The following is a 19,422-nucleotide window of genomic DNA, read 5'->3' as shown; positions in this document are numbered from 1 at the left end:
GTTGACTGAGCTCTCTTTCTTTGTGCCCGTGGCTGTTGCCAGGCTCTCAGCTCTACCTCATGTCAGTGCTCCTCTTGAGCCCAGGTGGGACTCACTCCCTTTCCTGCTGCAGGCACTGAGGCTGCAGGCCATGCAGCCAGAACTTGGCAGAGACACACAGCCTCACTCAGGTCTATGTGACCCTCCACTCTGCTGTCCTGGTCCTCCCAGCAGCCACGTCTGCAGTCATGCCCCCTGTGTCCTCCCGTCAAGCCGCACAGAAAGGCCACCATCTTCAGGCTCCAGGGGGGTCTCCTCGGACATTTATCTCTTTGTCCCTTTCAAACGGTGATAATAAAAGTCTCCGGAACGCAGGGCGGAGCCCTCTGATGTTGGCTTTCCGGCAGAGCGGCTCTGAATTCTGAGCGGATGGGAGATGACGGAGAAATTCTCTCCTTTCTTCCTCTCCCATAATCTGAAAAGACACCCAACAAGTTCATCTTTCGGTTTAAATTTGGCCAGTGCCTTTAGTCTCCGGATGTCTCAAATCATGAATCCTGAGCACCCGCCATCTGCTCTTTCATGCATAACGGATGAAGCCACGGAGAACAAAGTCGCCTTTCAGATTTGATGTGACCTTCAGCTTCATTGGGTGGATGTTGGGGTCTCCTCTCCCCGGAGGAGAGACCATCCCAATTAAAATCTCTCCAAGTTCTTGCTAACAAGTCCAGAGAAGGAATCTGGGTGAATTCCCGTGTCCTCGGTTCCAGTCTGGGGTCTGTTCACCAGGCCTTCCTCCCTGTGCTCCTCTCTGTTCTCGGAGCACCCAGGCGGCCTCTCTGTTATCAGGGAGTGAGCTTTTCTCCAGGGCTCACATGTCAGGCCCTGTTAGTCCTTTACACCTAACATCAGACATACTAGTCGCCTCCCGCAACCTTGCCAGGAGCTGGGTGGTCCTAGTACCACGTTCAAGATGGGACAATTGACCAGAGTCTTGCAGCCAGTAAGGAATGGATCTCGGATTTGAGTCCTAGTCTGCCTGATGCCAGAGCTTGTGTATTTCCATGGCACTACCTACGCCATGGAGTACCTACCTACCTACGCCAAGCCCAGCTGCCTGTTCCCTGCTCTGGGGAGCCTCTCCCTCAGCACGGAAGGGAGCGGTAGGGCCCCAGCTGGGCTCGGTACCTAGGGCAGTAGGGGCTGACTTCACAGGCCAGGGTAAACCTCTTTCCCGCTGTGCAGGCGTGCCCTCGGGGCTGCTTCCCTGAACATGTCCAGTTGAGGACTCGGAAGAGTGTGTCTCATCACATTTGGGCCCTATCTGGCCCCTGGCCAGCATCATCCTGCCTGTGGTGGAGCGGGGAGATGGCGGGGAGGTGGGGAGAGGCCCAGAGTGAGCTTTGGTGTCCCTCAGTGGGGGGGGCAGTATCCTCTGGGAGCAGACTCAGGTGTCAGGTGGTGAATACCAGTCTCAGAGGAGCCGAGAAGGAGGGGAACATCTCTGGAACCCTGGCAGCGTCTGAACCCAGTAGCTAGTTTAAGCCGCTGCGCAGAGACTGTGCTAGTAGGCATTATTAGCCCATTTTAAAGATGATTAAACTGAGACCCACAGAACTTCTGCAACCTGCCAGCCTCACACAGCTGGGAAGAGGCGGGATTCAGAGCCTTGTGTTTTCCACTGTCTTGAGGTGGCCCCACCTCTCTGCCAATCTCTTGGAACATTTGGACAAATACCATGTCCTCTCTCCCTTAGGAACTTCGGGGCCCAGCACAAAGTAACCTTAGCCAAGTGCCCAGCACGTGGATGCTGGCTTAGATTGGGGCCTTTACTTCCAGCCAGGACAGATGTGAGCTGTGTTGCAAGTCCTTGTTGACAGCTGACCACACCTGCTGAGCCCCAGCATGGGGTCGGGCTGCTGGGATCTGTCTTGACTTCTTCACTGTCCAGGGGTTGTGGGTCGTGGTGTCCTAGAAAGCTCCTGGGCATGGGCTAGGTATGTACCACACCAGGGGGACATGAGAAGTCAGAGCTGGGAGCCAGGGAGGATTCCAGAAGAGGGGTGTGGTCCAGCTGGGCCTTGAAGGAGGGGAGTGTGGTTGGAGACCGCCTTCACTAGCCTGGGAGCTCCGGGAGGTCAGGGCCTGGGACTGATCCACCTGTGGTCTCAGTGCCCAGTGTAGCCCCTGGCACAGAGTGGCCGTCTGTGACTTGAGTCAGCTGATGAAAAGGGAACACAACCAGCCGGACTTCCTGTGAGAACCTTCAAGAGCAGGGGCAGCCTCGGATCGGCAGGCAAGGCTGGAGTCAGCAGCCCAGAGATCAGCTTCATAGGTTATCTGTTCTGGAGGCAAAACCGCCCAGTGGTCGACTTCCCATTCCCCCTGGGCTTTGGCTCTCCAGGTCTCCTTGCAGCCAGCGGCCTTGCACGTCCAGTCCAGCCTGGTTTGGTAAAATGTGTGGTCCACTCCTCGGCGCTGACCAAAGATTCTGATTTTCAGAATGTCTTTAAAGCAGGATTCTAGAAAGTTAGAGCTGGAAGAGCCACAGTAGTCCTCCAGTCCACCTTCTCTGCTTTCACTTGGGGACTAGGGCCCAGGGAGGGACAAGACCTCCCCAGGCCAATGGGGCAGTGGAGAAGCAGAGCTGAGATTGGAGCTTTATTCTTTTCCAGGGCCCCCACGCCCCATCCCCCACCCCCTAAAGAGGAGAGAGGTCCCTTCCCCGTGTGTGCTGGAAGGGTCCACGTGCTGTGGGGAAGTGGGAATGATGATGACAAGGAGAGGCTGGAGGAAGGGCCTTGGTGAGTTCTCAAGCACGTAATGAGCATCGGCTCATCACCCATCTCTTCATCCCCCTCCTTGAGGGCTCTGAGGTCTCATCTGCTGCTCGAGCTGCTGGCACGGATGCCTGGAAGAGAAAGCAGAGAGCTGTAATTACGAGCACAGCCCCTGGAGCCAGGCTGGATTTGACTCTCAGATTTGCCAGTTATTAGCCATGTAAATGACTGAAGAGCTGATGACTTAATAGTCTGGGTCTCAGTTTACTCGTATAAAAGAGTGAGTGTCCCTTGTATGGCAAGATCAAACCAGTCAATCCTAAAGGAAAGCAACCCTGAATATTCACTGGAAGGACTGATGCTGAAGCTCTGATACTTTGGCCACCTGATGTGAAGAACCCACTCGTTGTAAAAAAAAAAAGACCCTGATGCTGGGAGAGATTGAGGGCAGGAGGAGAAGGGGGCAACAGAAGATGAGATGGTTGGATGACATTGTCAACAGAGCGGACATGAGTTTGAAGGACAGGGAAGCCTGGTGCGCTGCAGTCCGTGGGGTTACAAAGAGTCAGACACGACCCGGCGACTGAACAACCAACAACAAAAACAGATGATAACAGCCCCGCCCACGCAGGGAAGTTGTGCGGAGTAAATGAGTTAGTACTGGCAAGGTGCGGAGAACTGTCCACTGTGGCTGTCACTTGTTCTTATTGTCACTGTGAGGGCTTCTGGGGGAGGGGAGGGAGTGCAGGACCAGGGTCACCACAGGGCTGCGATGGCAAAGGGGGAGGAGACAAGCCACGTGCCACCAGCATCCAGCCAGTGCAGGCTCTGGCCCCTCCCCATCAAAGTGTGCCCCCAGGGAAAACTCCAGAAACTTCGGTAGCCAGTCAGGATGCAGGCAAGAAAACCATCCACTGTAGCTGTCTCGTGTAGGAAATAAATCTCTTAATAAAGAGATTCAGCCCTCAGAACCACTGGGAGCGCTTGGGGGTGTAAAGGAAGGCCCACAAGGTTCAGGGAATCCAGAAAGTTTGCAGTTGAGCCCCTGCCATGGCCCGGCCTCCCTCTGCTCCAGCCCTTGGTCCTGTGGGATCTGATCGCGCGGCTGGAAGCCGATACAAAGCCGGCTGGCCAAGGGAGATGGGGAGAGTGGTTCCCAGGCATCCAGCCCTTGAGATGCAGGCGGGCACATTGGAAGGAAGGGAAATGGTGCTGAGGCCACCCGGCCACCCTTCCTTCCCTGACACTCCTGAGGGAGGCAGGGAGAGAGAAACTGGGGCGGTTGGGCCAAAGAAAGCCTCACCACCACATGGACCGTGTCAGGTACTGTGTTGAGAGCCGACACACGTTGTCTTCAATCCTCGCAACAGCCATGTGGGAGCCGAGACTGAGAGGTGGCGTGACCAGCCCAGGCTGGACCGCAGATCTGTCTGCACATCAGCTCGGGCCCTGCCTCTGGGCACTCTCTGAGCCAGGCCGGGCGTCAGGAGTCATCCATTCGGCGCCCACTGATTGAACACCCACAGTCCATGACCAGATTGGGTTCCGGGTGCTTGGAACACGGCAGCAAGCGACACGCGACAAAGACCCCATCCCGCGGAGTTGCGTTCCCCTGGAGGAGGGGGATCTGATCCTCCCTCCTCCCTGGAGATGTAGAATTAATCTGTGTGGTGCTCAGTACTATGAAGGATGAAAACCCAGCAGTGGAGATGGGGGGCAGGGCTGCTTTATACAGGGGCGGCGGGGCGGGGGGGTCAGGGACGCTTGAGCACGGACCTGAAAGTGGGGGAAGAAAAGAGCACTTAAGACAGAGGAGACAGCACGTGCACCCCGGCTCCCGGCCACCCCTGGGAGAGTGGGATGTGAGAGAATAGAAGGGGGAGGAGGTCAGTGTGGCTGGAAGCAGGGAGCCTGGAGACGAGGTCAGAGAGCAGGTCAGCACCTCGGACCTTTGGCTTGCTTGGGACAGAGCGGGCAGTTCTGTGCAGAGAGAGACAAGATCACAGAGGCCGCAGACGCCTCGGGGCTGCGGCAGCCATCCAGGGTGAAGCTCAAAAGAGAGCGGGCTCAGGGCTGGAAATGGGGCAGGTGGGAGCTTGTCATCAGGACTCACTTCCGACTCTGTTTCCCGCAGAGGGCGGTCTGTGGTGTCTGTGGGTCTGCGTCTCTAAGGCCCCGCCCGCTTCAGGCTGCGGAGTGAGTGTCCCCGGGCACGTGTAAGATCCTGGTGGGCGTGTGCAGCCAGCACGTGTCACCTCCGGGGTCTGTGATGTGCTGCAGGTGTGGGTGTCTGAGCGTGAGTGTGTGGACGGGTGATCTGGGTGGGAGCCAGCAGGTTATTTCCTTGTGCCTGTGTGGGTGCCTCGCTGGTCTGTAGGGGGCAGCATTGGGGAATGTCTTTGATTTTGGCCCCTTCACTGTCTGGTCCCCCTGCTGGCTTGACTTGCTGCAGCGCTCGGCTCTAATTTTCACAGCAAATCTGAACAGAGGCCCCTGGGGCCCATGGGGGGGTTGACACATGCTCCCTGGGGACTTGGGTTGAGGGTCTGCCTTTTGGGGGCATCGGACAGCTGAAGTAGAGAGGACGCCCACCCCCTGGTTCCCACATCACAGTGTTTAAACCCAGAGACCTCCTCCTTCCCCAGGGACCCAGTTGGACCAGGGCTTTCAGCACCCAGTTAGGAAGGCTGTCTGAAGTTTGAGTCCTGCCAGCCCACAGTAAGAGTCATATTTCCAAACCTGGAAGCCTTGGACTTCAGCACGGTGGGAAAAAAATAAATAAAACAGGGTTAGGAGTCAGAGGAGCCTGGGTTCAAGTCCCATTCCTGTCATTTACTAGACATAGTTCATAACTGTGGTTGAATGATGGCTGGGCTTCCTCTCTGTAAAGCGGGGACCCACCTCATGGTGTCATTATGAAGATTAAATGAGAACTTACTACATGCCAGGCCCTGTGCTAAGGGGCTTTGCGTGAATCACCTCATTAAATCCTCTACAGTGGATGCTGTCCCCATTTTACTGAAGAAGAAACTGAGGCCCAGAGAGGTAAAGTTTCTTGCCTGGAGTCACTCACCTAGGAATGGGAGAACCTGGGTTTGAACTAGGCAGTCTGACTTCAAAAGCAGCAGCATGGCACAGTGACTATAAAACCTAGCGCCTGAGTTCTGGTAGGTGATTGGTCAATTGTAATTACTGATGCCAGATGGCTATTCAGGGTCAAACTCCTGACCCCAAAGGATAGCTCTTGACTCAACTCTCCCCTTTTAAATTTTAAAGAAGGCAGTGGAAAAACATCAGACTTGGGAGACGTGAAGTTCCGATCCTGGCTCTGCATCTCATTCACTATATGACTTTGTACTCACTTCCCAACCCCAAGCTCCATTTTTCCTCATCTGTACAATGGGCACACTCCTTTCCGGCCTGCCTGTAAGGATCCAGTGTGTGCCAAAGAGCTTGCAACCTGTTGTAGGTTGACTTGTGTCCTCCCAAAGACATGTCCAAACCCCAGTATATCAGAATGTGACCATGTTTGGAAAGAGAGTCTTTACAGAGGTAACAAAGTCATTTGGGTGGTGCCCTTATAAAAAGAGGGAGATTTGGACAGAGGGACAGACAAATGCAGAGGGAAGGCTGTGTGAAGAGACACAGGGAGAAGGCAGTGTGAAGGCTGGAGTGATGCTGCCATGAGCCAAGGCACACCCAGTGCAATCAGAAGCTGGAGGAGGTGAGGCAGGGTCTCCTGCAGGTGAGGGGTGGGGGGGAGCATGACCCTGCTGACACTTGGACTTTGGCCTTCTGGCCTCCAGAACTGTGAGACAGTCTATCTCTGGTGTTCTAAGCCACTCACTTTGCAGTATAGGTTTCCTTGTTATTCCCAAGTTCCTGCGAAATCTTTCATAAGCTGCATTGGTATAAAGCAAAGAAGCAATTCCACAGGACACACCTCGCTAACAGATGCACAAAGGAAATCCTGTGATAGTATGGATGCTCACAGACATAGTTCAAAGCTAAGGTGGCTTGAGCTGCCGAGATGGTATCTTCAGGAAGGGAGTCGGGCGGTGCCACTCTCAAGGCTCGGCGCACATTGCCTCTATGACGGCTACTGCAAAACAAACACTGAGCGCTAGTTTCGCTCTTTGCCTTTTTCATAAAAGCGAAAATCCTCTTGGATGTCTTTCGGTTAGTGAAAACAGGAACTAATGTTGATCTTCCGTAAACACAAAGTGGCATAAAGCAAACTGAGGTTTTTTTTTTAAGGCTTTTTTTTTCTTTGATGTAGAACATTTTCAAACTCTTTATTAAATTTGCTACAATATTGCTTCTGTTTTTCATTTTGGTTTTATTGGTCGCGAGGCATGTGGGATCTTAGATCCCTGGCCAGGGATTGAACCCACACCCCTGCATTGGAAGGTGAAGTCCCAACCACTGGACTGTGGGGGAAATCCCAGAACAAACTTTCCAAAAGCGGGGATAACTGTTTCTTGTTCTGCAGCCCCAGGAAAGTAAAATGGGCCTGTGACATAAGATCCATGATCCTCACCGTTTTTTGTTTTTGTTTTTTCTGGGGATACAAGCATACACCCCATTGATGCTGTGAAGAGACTGAGGCTTAGAGAGGTGAAGTCATCAGCCCATCACACAACAGGTAAGCACAGTGCCAGGACAAAACCAGGGTCCTTGCGACCCCTGAGTCTGTGCTGCTTTGCTGTGGCTGGAGAGCTGTGGCTGGAGGCCAGGTGACCCTGTGACCCTGAAGCAGCCCAGGAAGGAACCAGGACCCAGATCTTCAGCTGTGCTCTGCAGCCCTTCCCCGTCCACTTCTGTACTCCAGGGCAGTTGCCCTGCCCGCCTGCCTCCAGGGCTATCGGGTCTCACGGCCTGGATCACCGAAACCCATAGAATATCCCCGGCCGTATATACTTGCAGAGGGAGGTGGCAGTTAATGGTTCCTTGGTGTCAGAGCCAGAGAACCACTTTCAAGCCCTGACTCCATCATTGCCTGGTTGACTTGAGTGTGTCACCACCCTGCTCTCTGAGCCTCAGTTTCTTTGTCTGTGAAGTGGGATCATGAACCAGACGCTACTTTCCCCAAGGGCTGGTATACAGGTTCAGCGAGGACAAGTGTGGGCAGAAGCTCAGAGGCTGCTGTAACAGGCCTGCTGCCCAGGTAGGGCCTGTGAGTGGAGGATGTCAGTCCCGCCCGGCGTCCCCGGGGCACTGAGTCCTCAGTGCTGTCTAGGGGGAAGGAAGGTGGGCCAGGTTTGGAAAGATTCTAAAAGCTCTGCCTCCCCTCAACTCCCCCTGACCAGGGGCCTCTCTCAGGCCCCTAGGGTTGCTGTGGGGAAAGGGTGTTGGATTAGGATGATTTATGGTTGTAATTTATCAAGCACTTAGTCTGTGCCTGAATGTTGTTTTATAGTAATTTTATAACAGCTCTGCCGAGTAGGGGGTGTAGGTCCCATTTTACAGATGAGGAAACTGAGGCTCAGAGAGATGATGTAACTTGCCTCAGGGCCCACAGCCCAAAAGGGGCAGGCCAGGATTTGAGGCCTGGCCTCCCTCAATGCATCATATTGGCCTGCCATTTGGTGGAAACGGGTGGGGCCCAGAGACAGGATGGACCTTGACTAAGGACACACAGAAGGGCTGGGTCAGACCTCAGCTCAGGTCCAGGCCTTTCTTCCTCTCCAGAAAGCTGGGCTGAAGGGCAGAGGCAGGCACCTGCATGGTTAGCGAACTCCAGTTACAGGTCTGGAGCCTTTGCCTGCCCCTCCTGGTGTGGAGGAGGCCGTGTGTTGTCAGGGCCGCTGGAAGCACAGACCGGAAGCGAGCCAGTCTGGCCCAGGCCAGTGTTCGCACTCAAAGAACAGACTGACTTCTGCCTAAAACCTGGCTGCAAGGTAGCTGGGTCAGGGGAGGCCTCAGAGGGGCCATGGGTGCCCCTGGTGATGTCCTGTGAGCCTGGCCTTCAGTCCCTGCCCTGCTGAGTCAACCCCAGGCAGAAAAGGCCCAGTGCTATCTCAATTCCACTGGCTGGGAAAGATCAGGAGAGAGGTTGTCTTGAATGCTGCTTTATCGCAATAAGTTTGTCGATTCAGCTCATTACATTTAATTAGAATTATTTAATTAGAATCTTAATAAAAGAGTAAAGCAGGAAGGAGGCTGAGAAGCGGAAGTAAGGAGATCCGTGCTGAGCGTATGAAGTAGACCCAGCTGGGCGGTGGAGAGTCGGAGGGGCTAGCAGAACATTTGCCTGGAAGGTGGGGGATAGCACGTCTGCACGTGCGGGGACCAACTGGGCCCAGGGATCTGGTAATGGGGAGACGGGAGCTAAGGGTCTGGTGCGGGGCTCTCACCACCCATTCCGCGTGCCGGGTCCTGGGCTGAGGACACTGGGCCTGTGGAGATGAGCAGGACCCATTTCCTGCCCTCAAGGGAAATAGACAAGAAGCCAGTTACAAGGCCCAGTGCCCTGGAGAGACAGCGGTCACTGCAGCAGCTCCAGACAGGTGTCTGACCTGGGCTGCGGTTGGAAAGCTTTCTAGAGCATTGATGCCATCCTGTGGGGACACCTGGACCTTGAGTTGCAGTTAAGATGAGGAAGAGGAGAGCTTCAGGCAAGTCTGGGGGAAGGCAGGGAGGAGTGGAGGCTCAGAGCAAGGACCTGGAGCCAGATGGCTTGCTCGCCATCCCAGCACCACCTCTGTGGGCTCCAGCAAGTTACACCACCCCTCAGAGCCTCAGTTTCCTCATCTGTGAATGAGAGCAGCAACGGATCCGTCTCGTAGGGCTCTTGTGTAGTGAGATGAGCTGATACACGGACAGCATTGGAACTGCAGCTGGCACACGGTCAGTACATGTGCATTAGCTCTTCGGATTCTGCCTCTTCTCCTCTGGGGGAGATGTCTGGGAGTGGTCAGTTACACAGGTCCGGTGCTCATCAGAGAAGTCACCACTGCCACTCACCACCTCCACTTCCTCTTTCCTCATTCCCTGAAGGACTCGGTTTGTTCAGAGGTCTGCCCACCACAGGGCCCTGGCTCTTCAGGGCTGCTGACCCCACACCCCAGCTCCAGAGGGATCTGGAGAGACTCAGCCTGGTGTGGTCATGGCATTTCCCTGGTGCTGGGTCCCAGTGAGGTGGAGAGCTGGCCTGGTTCCACAGTCAGGGGAAATTCTTCCTCTCCCCACCCTCCCCCTCCCCTCTGCCTCTCCCATCTCTCCCCTTCCCCTCCCCTTGCCTGCCCCTCTTCTCTGGTTTCCCTCTTCCTCTCCCTCCTGGGCACGGACACACAAAAGCAGGTGGCTCCATTGCCACCCGTTAGGGAACCAGAGCTAGGATGAAGCCAGTGATGTGTGGTGTACCACCTCTCCAAACTGGAAAAAAAAAGCCCTGATATGTGATACTGGCTGATTTCCAAGGTGTAAATACTCCCTCCATGGTCAGTTTCAAACTGCCAGCATGAGGCCAGTGAACACAGAAGCAGGATGCATGCAATCACCTCTTGCAGGCCAGCATGAGCCGGCTCCACTGAATGAAGCCAATCCAGGGGATGGCAGAGCTGAATGAAAAGCCCGGGCACCTCTGAGAGCCCTGAGTGCTGCTGGGAGCTGTGCCTTCCAGGAGTTCGCCTGCCCTGGACCTCCACTGCTGCAGTTTTCTGTACTTTGCAGCCAAAGGCATCCCACATGCCACAGGGATGCAGAGCAAGAAGAGAAGACCCAGGGTCAGCCTCAAGGAACCACCAGCATGAATGCGGCAGGCAGAGGAAGAGAAGGCTGTGGACTCAACGGCCACTGGAGTTTGGCAAAGCAAAGGATCACGCTCTGCAGTTGGTTTTCCACAAACTTCACCCTGCTGCAGTAAAAGATAAGTGATTCTTTAGTCCAGTTATAGAAAGGTCCTGGGCTCCAGTTTATGCCTTGAGTCAAGAATTTAGAGACTGAAGTTTGTGATTCTTTCTCTTTGAATTGTCAAGTGTCATAGAAGCAGCCAGGCCATCTTTGAAATCGTGCCATTCCCGTCCTATTCCATGGCAGCGGCGACTCAGGCCCTCACAGCTTTGCCTTCAGTGGCACTTTTTTGCAGATGGCCATCGGCCATAATGTAATTAATGAATTTAATTGCATTAGCTGTTTCACCACCACCTACCACAGGCTGCTGGATTCTCGTCCCTAGACACTAACTGGATTTTCACCATCTTCAGCCCCAGCTAGAATAGATTATTATTTCCTCCCTTTTCCCTAGGGGTGTTGTTGTCTGAAACCCACCCCTTCAGACCAATTTCCAAGCCAGTCAAGTTTCTTGGTTGAAAACAATGAAAACTGACTCTCATTAATTTAAGCAGGACAAGAATTTATTGGAAGGACACCAAGCAGCTCACAGAATCGATTGGAGAACCAGGCTCAGGGAAAGGACAGATGTGAAGGAGGCTGGCAGCACAGAACACAGGCAGGGCCCCTACAGGACTTGTCTCATGCCTGAGGCTGCTTCCGGGGCCACCGTCACTGGGCATCGTGGCCTGGGCATAGCCTCTGGCCCTCAGGAATGACCCCCCAACTGTCCTCTGCAGCACCTTGCTGCTGCTGCTGCTGCTAAGTTGCTTCAGTCGTGTCCGACTCCGTGTGACCTCGTAGACGGCAGCCCACCAGGCTCCGCCGTCCCTGGGATTCTCCAGGCAAGAACACTGGAGTGGGTTGCCATTTCCTTCTCCAATGCATGAAAGGAAAAGTGAAAGTGAAGTCGCTCAGTCGTGTCCGACTCTTCTCAACCCCATGGACTGCAGCCCACCAGGCTCCTCCATCCATGGGATTTTCCAGGTGAAAGTACTGGTGTGGGCTGCCATTGCCTTCTCCCTGAAGCACCTTATTGGTCCCCGAATTCAGGGTGGGCTCCTGAGTGATGGAGTCAGGTCACGTGCCTTCTCCTACTGACCGAAGGCATGTCAGCCTCTGCACTGGGAGGACAGAGCACCTTCCTCTAAGGGTCACCCCAGGATGGTGGTCCCCCAAACAAGAAAGAGGTTTGAAAGCCGAGCAGGAGAAAAAAAACAAAATCATAAAACAGCACACTTTCACCTTGGCCAGGTACCGGGCTAACAGGCCTCCTGTATCATCTCAGTTTAAGCTTCACAATTATGTTTTGAGAGCTGTTACTTCTATCAACCTCGTTTTACAACTGGGGAAACAAGCTCTGAGTTTCTTCATCGGTAAACCCCAGACTCTGGGGTCACTGTGAGGACCAGAGTGGACGGCTCAGAGCCAGGCTTCTGGGGGGCTTGCCCTGAATTTAGGCCAATCTTGGCCTTCGGGTCTCAGCGAGATGGGAGGAGCCTGTCCAGGCTGAGCACTTCCTAATTCTAGACGCTACTGCTGTTGGCTTGCTGGGAACAGGTCATGGACGGACGGGGTAGCATCCCAGGGACAGTGGCAGACACAGCCGAGCCACCGAAAGCAAACGTGTCAGGAGCATGTGTTTTCTGGCGAACCTCAGCGCGTGGGCCATGTGTCACGGAGCTGACTGAGACCAACAGCATAAAGGTGGTGCCCACTGCTAGGTGAACAGAGAGATGCTGGGTTCTGAGACACAGAGATGTCAGCCCTCTCACCTCCCAACTGGGAAGAGGAAGGGGCATCCGAAAGAGAGAGAGAAGCCCACCAAAGCCCAAGCAGGGACTCAGGACCCTCCTGCTGGTGGCCCAGGCCTCCCCTGTCAGCCTAGGGGTCTCCCTCCTTAGACAAGACTCCTACGGGCAGAGTGCCATCCGCCCAACATATCAGGAGGTCCTGTGTCAGGGCTATGTCTCCAGTGTCTGACTGGGGCTTTTAGAGGACGGGTGTCTTCCCTCAGACTAGGGGCACCGAAGGCAGGGCTGCCTTAGAACACGATGTTCTAAGAAGACTGTGTCAGCAAGAGTCGTGCAGTTTGGAGGAGTGAGACCAGCAGAGCCGGATGGAACCAGATTACCCCGAAGCGGGGTTGAGACCCAAAGACCAGCAGAGGCCTGAAGGATTTGTCCCCCAGGGAGAAGCTGACCAAAATGGTATTCCAGGACCCTTGCCTCCCAGCCAGGAGGAGTTGGGGTGACAGGGTGAGGTGTGGCTTTAGGAATGCAACTCCCAGCGCCAGGCAGGAGGCAGCCCTGCGGGGACCCAGGCGTGGCGCTGGGCCGCCGACCCCACCCCTTGGAAATGCCTCCCGTTGTTCTGTCCTGGATGTTTGCGTCCTTGGCCAGGTTCCTGGGCGATTGCCTCATCCGACAGAGGCCAACAGATGTGCACAGCTGGAGGAGGGGCTCCGGGTGGAATCCAGCCCTGCCCGGTGCTGGCCTGGCCCAGGGGAGCTGGGAATTTGGGTCCTTGTCCCCGCCTCCACCTCCACTTGATGGTGTGGCCTTGGCTAGGGCCGTGGCCCCCTGGGGCCTCAGCTTCTTCTGTGTCTCCTGGTGGAGGCCCTCCTTTCTTTCATCAGACATCGACCGAAGACCCACGATGTGACCGGCTCCGTATCAAGCCCCGGGCATGAGTCAGACCCAGCAGCCCCTGCCATCCAGGAGTCTGTGCTCCTTGGGGCGCTGACGTTGAGCCTCTGCAGTGGTTTGTGGGGCTCCGGGCAAACAGGGGGCTTCACAGGAAGCAGTTGCAATTTTCTCCAACCTCTGGCCACAGCCGTGTGGTGGCAGATCCCAGGGAGCTGTGGTCACTGTGTTATTACAAGGCCATCTGTTTGAAATCCCAGTCCCAGAGGCAATTCAAAGCTTTTCCTTCCTTTGTCCCCAGCACCAGGCTTGTGGGACTTGGAGTGTGGTATGCGGGTGTGTGTGTGTGTGTTACCTCACATTGGGGGGTGAGGTGGGGAGGCTGCTTCTTTCCTGGTGTTCTGACTCTAGTATTTTGGAGTGTTTAGGGGTCCATGGTTTTCTTCTGGGATACTTCCCCTCTCCATCTTTTTAAAATGAAATTTTTTTAGTTTTAAAAAATTGTGGTAAAATATACATAACATAAAATCTACCATTTTAACCATTTTTAAGTGTACAGCTCAGTGGCATGAGGTGCCTCCACATTGTTGGGCAGCCATTGCCACTGTCCATCTCCAAAACTTCTTTCTGATCCCAAACTAAATGCCCCTCATTTTATTTTATTTTTTAGATATTAACCCATGTTCAGTAATCACTTTATTTCTTGTTGCACTTATTTAGTGGCTTTTTTTAAAACTTTTTATTTTGTACTGGGGTATAGCTGGTTAATAGTGTGGTGATAGTTTCAGGTGAACAGGGCGAGGACTCAGCCGTACACACACATATATCCTTTCTCTCCCAAACACCCCTCCCAGCCAGGCTGCCACATAACACTTAGCACAGTTCCCTGTGCTCTTGTTGGCTATCCATTTTAAATATAGCAGTGTGTACATGTCCACCCAAACTATCTATCCCTTCCCCCCAACCTTCCCCCTCCCTATTTTAAAATGACAGCTGTTTTGAGATGTGACTTACACAACATACAGTTCATCCATTTAGAGTGTACACATAGTGGTTTTGAGTCCATTCACGGGGTTGTACAACCAGTATTACAATCCAAGTGAAAACATTTCACCACCCTGAAAGGACACTCCTTTCCGTGAAACACCCCCTACTCCGTGCTCCACAAACAGTCCTCCATCCACCTTGGCCAACCACCAACCTGTGTTCTGTCTCCATGGATCTGCCTCTTCCCGATGTGCCGCATAAATGGAATCATACGCTGTGTGGCTTTCTATGTCTGGCTTTTTTCACTGAGCATAATGGTTTCAATGTCCATCCGTGTGCCAGAGGTGTCAGTGTTCCAGTTCTTCCTCTCTGTTCTTAAGATGTAGCCTCTCTGGTGTAGGGGCTGAGGGAATCGGGGCTCAGCAGGCAACAGTTAGGCACCTGGGTTGCCCACCCACGGTTGGGCTCCTCTCTGTGGATCGATGCTGACAGCCGCTGATACGCTCAGTGTGGCAGGCATCTGAATGCTGGCCCTCCACTGGGCACACGTGTATGTGTGGGCACTCTTCATGGGTCCCGAGGGAGCCCTGGCCTCTGCAATCCCCTGGGTATCGGGCTCTGCCACAACCTCTTCCAACCTCCCCTTTCCAGTTCCCGCTTGCCCCACGGTTCCTGTTGTGGGGCCCCTGGGTGTGGTGGGGTGCCTTCCTGGATGGCTACCAAAGATGGCACAATTCAACTCTTTCCTGTGATGCCTGCTGACCCTAAGCCAATGGCAAGCCGGCAGGCTGCCCCATGCCCCGTCCCTCCCCTCACACCACTTCTTTCTATTTGACCCCACCCTGCCCAGATGGGCCAGGCTGGAACAAATCTGCCCCCCACAGAGCAAGTTCCCAACCTTGCCTCCTGGCAGGGGTCTCCCTGCTTCCATCATTAACATGTGATTTTCTTGGTGTGTCTCCCACGGGCTTGGTTGGGTAAAAAGGAAAATCCACAGTGTCCATAGGAAACTGAAGCTGCCCATCCCTGTGGAATCCTTCTCCCCAGTACAACCTCCTGGAAACAGAGGGGTGACACTGTGGGAGGGCCAGTCTCATCCCCTGAGCAAGTCCTGAAGGAGTTACTGAGGCCTCTTTTCAGAACATGGGGCGCTCAGCAATTATTCACCCCAGGTCTGCACCCCAGGTGTCAATTCTGGGGCAAATGGAGACGTCCCTTCCAATGTCCTGTCACACGTATAATCCCGCCCCCATCTGCTGACAGGTGCTACAAAGAAAGTGTGGAGAATGCGCTGGCCCCCCCTGGGGTGCCCCGAGGAAGTGACTTTCACAAGCCACAACAAGAGAGCATCCTGCACGAAGGTTGTGAAGCAGGAGGGAGTGTGGCACGTTGGGGCAATGGAAAGGCCTGTGTGTTTGGGGCAGCAAGACTGAGCGAAGGGTAACAGGGACGAGCCTGGGATGGTGACAGCAACCATTGCAGCAGCACCTATATTTATAGCTCACTTGCCTTTTATAGCACTTCTTGCCTAATAATCACAAAGGGAAATGATTGTTATCTCTCTTTTAGAGAAGGAAATGGCAACCCACTCCAGTATTCTTGCCTGGAGAATTCCATGGACAGAGGAGCGTGGTGGGCTATAGTCCATGGGGTCGCAAAGAGTCAGACACGACTGACTGACTCACACTTCCACTTGCATCTTGTTCAGAGAAGTGAGGCAACTTGCCTGAGATCACACAGCAGCTATCCAGGGAAGCTGGATTGACTCTGGGTCCAAAATTGGACACACGGAACACAGGGCAGGCCTGGCCTCTGGATCTCTTCTGTGCCCCACGATCCCAGTGGACCCAAGCTGGGTGTCTGTCCCGTCCCCTGCCCACCCCTTCTCTTCTCTGGTCTTTCCTGGGAGCCCACATGGAGCGGATATGGGCAGCATGAGGTCGTGAAAGGGATGAAAGAAGCCAGATTGGCAAGAGAGGTGAGGGCTTTGGTGCTAGCAGGCCTGAGATCCCCACGCTTCTCCTCACTAAGCTCTGTGACCTGGGGTCAGTCCTTCCCCTCTCTGATTGTCAGTTTCCTCACTTGTCAAATGCCTTTCTTAACTTATATTATTCCCATTTTACAGATGGCACAGAGAGAGAGAGAGGCAAGGTGGGGCGCCCAGGCCCCTAACACCCAATCTGAGGCTCTTTCCTCTACCCCTGGCCAGTGTCCTCTCAGGGGTTTGGGCAGAGCCAGTCCCGGCAGACTTAGGGTGGGCAGTCGATGCAGAGGCCCAGCTTTCTGAAGACCAGTGGCACTGGTGCTCTCATGATAGTCTTGCTGGGGGCACCAGAGTTCGAGCCACCTCCCCTCCCCACACCCATCTCTGGGCCTGCCTGGGAGCTGACTTCGACTTCCCTGGGGCCCTGTTTGATCTGTGCAGACCCTTCCTCACAAACACCAGTCTCCAGCAGTGCACAGCATCCCCAAGGGGCTTGGACCCAGATCCCCACGTCCCAGACACAGTGTGGTGGGTTCTGGTGCCCAGCACGGCAGCGGGGGTGGAGTTTGGCTGAGTCTGTGCTCATGGGCTTCTCCTGCCCGCTCCTGGGTTTGGCTCTGACTCCAGACCTCAGGAGCAGGAAGGCAGAGCCCTGATGGTCCTCAGTCCAGTCTCAGACACACATTCACATCCCTGAGCCCCAGTCCAAGGTTCCAGGCTAAGACCCCCAAATCTGTCCCTAGACTGAGTCTTGCCCCCCCAACTCCATTCCAAGCCCTGATCACAGTCCCAGGCTGAGACCTGCCCCTGGTTGTAGGCTGAGCTCTTTCAAAGGATTAAGCTCAAAACCTCACCCCCAACCTATTTGACTCTGGTCAGAAGTTCAAGCAGGATCCATCCAGCTCTAATTTCAGTCGGAACCTCAGTCTTTGACTGAACTGTGACCGTGGCCGCAGACTGACTCTGATTTCCAAGCAACAAAACAACACTTGACCTGACATGTAACCCAAGTGGGAGCCCTTCAAACGGCAGAATTTGTGCTGGATCTAGAAGGAATGTTAGTGCCTCACCGGGCAGAGTTGTGGGGACTGTGTGCATGGGGGCTCAGAGAGGAGAGGGGAGAAGGAAACAGCATCTCTAAGAGGAGACGGGAGTGGTCGGAGTGGGTGACAGCTGTCCAAGGGGAGGGGCTGGAAGGACTCTGGACTCAGAACCCACAGCTGTTGCTCTAAGCTAGGCTCCCTCGTTTACTGTAAACTTATTTTGGAGAAGTCCACTGGCCTCCCCACGGCTATTGTGTCATCTTAAAAGGGATCCACCTGCTTTCCTCTTGGGTCCTGTAGTTCCCTGATAGTGTGATCTCTGCCTTGCCTTTGGGTCTTCTTATATTCTGACCCTTTGCCTGGACCACTCTTCTTTCCTTGCCCACTCCTACATCCTGCAAATGAAATGCCCCTTCTTCCAGTAAGTCTTCCTGAAGGGCCTTGTGGTGGACATAACATGTGTCCAGATCACCCTTCAGTGAAAGACTTGGTGTCCCGAGTCTGGAAGGCTGTCTGCAGGCGGCCTTTGCCCTCCAGCCGTCATTCACTTCAAGGCCGCCTGCATCCAGAGACTGATCAGGGACTGATGGTAGGAGGAGAATCAAAGACCTCCTTGCTGCCATCTCCGACCAACTCTGGACAACGCCCTTGTTACCCCTCCCTTTCCCAGTGTTCTCAGAACACTCCCCGCTAAGCACCTGTGTGCTGACCTCCAGAGAACCCAGCCTCTGACACCCCTAGTCCAAGTCCTAAATAATATCCATGGCACTTGGTCATCTCCTCTCTAACACTCAGGAGAGTGTAGGGGGCTTCCTTTATCCTGTCTCCTTGCCCTGGAATTGTCATGCGAGGGAGAATGGACACAGCACTAGCAGCGCATGGCACAGATGGAGATTGCTGGGGGGGAACTCAAGAGGCAGAGAAATAGTAGCATCCACAGGGCCTTGAACTCTCATCCTCTTCATCATGGGTTCTCAGCTGGCATGCCCTCTGTGTGGCCAGGGCTGCTGCAGAGAGGCCTGACCCAGCCAGCCAGCTGGACATGCAACCATCTCCAAGAGAAAGGACCCACTCCAGACTGCTGGCCAGAGAGGTAAGAGGGAATGTGTAAATTCTCCGAGTAACAAGAAATCTATCAAGGGCTGTCTGGGCATTAGTGACCACTAGGCAGTGTGCTTGCCAAGGCCCAGTGCTGCACTCTGAGGACACGGAAGAGCCTTGGAGGCTGTCAGCCCAGAGGAACGTGGATAACCAACAAAGCCAGGATGGGCTGTTGCCCACAGACTGGTCTAAACCAGCCCGGCCACCTCTCTGACAAGCTGCAAAGGTAGGAAGAAAATGGGCCTCTGGTGCCCTCCAGACTTGTCTCTCATCAAAACTATGTGCTTCTCAAGGATGGGAGCTGAGTCTGTGTTGTTCTCTGCTCAACAACTCAGATGTGTGTTATGGATGAATAAATGAACAGATCAAGAGAGAAGGGGTGGAAAAGCAATTTACATATCTGAAGCATCATACGAGGCAGGGGATAACGGGCAAGAAATCCATCTTCTAGAAGTTATTCCTTAGGAAGGGTCAGAAAAAGTCTATTAATAGACTCAATTGATAAACATCAGCCAAGGTAAATGTTAACAGGAAACACCTCTGCAAACGTTGGCGGTCTCTCGGGCTGGGCTCGGGGTTGGCTGGCACACAGGCAGAAAGAGCACCCTCCCTCTTGTTTGCTCAGAGCACCGTCTCAGCCTGGGGGGAGCCTCTTCTCTGGGAGCCTCCTCCCCGCCTCCCCTGGGCTCCTCCCCTCCCAGAGCCCAGCTGCTTCCTGGAAGCTCACCCCACTCTGGCCACTGCGGCCCCTTCTGTGTTCTGTAAACACCCCAAGCCTGTTTGTACCTCCAAGTCTTCCCCCTTGCTGTTCCCATTGGCCCTCTTCCCCTCTCTTCCTTCAAGTTTCTGTGCGAGCGTCACCTCCTCAGAGAGGCCTTGTCTGACCCCAATCTGAAAGAGCAGCCACTGTCCCCATCACTGCCCATTTTTTTTTTTTTTAATTTCCCTTTTAAAAAAAAAGTTTATTAGCTAATTAATTTACTTTTGGCTGTGCTGGGTCTTCGTCATTGCTCAAGGACTTCCTTTGGTCACAGTAGGTGGGGTTTACTTTTTGTTGTGATGCGCAGGCA

The sequence above is a fragment of the Giraffa tippelskirchi genome, chromosome 3 (genome assembly GCF_054371585.1).
Source record: "Giraffa tippelskirchi isolate mGirTip1 chromosome 3, T2T-mGirTip1v1.2.pri, whole genome shotgun sequence".
In the NCBI taxonomy this organism is placed as follows: Eukaryota; Metazoa; Chordata; class Mammalia; order Artiodactyla; family Giraffidae; genus Giraffa; species Giraffa tippelskirchi.
The sequence above is the reverse complement of the archived record's forward strand: the minus strand, read 5'-3'. Positions refer to the sequence as shown.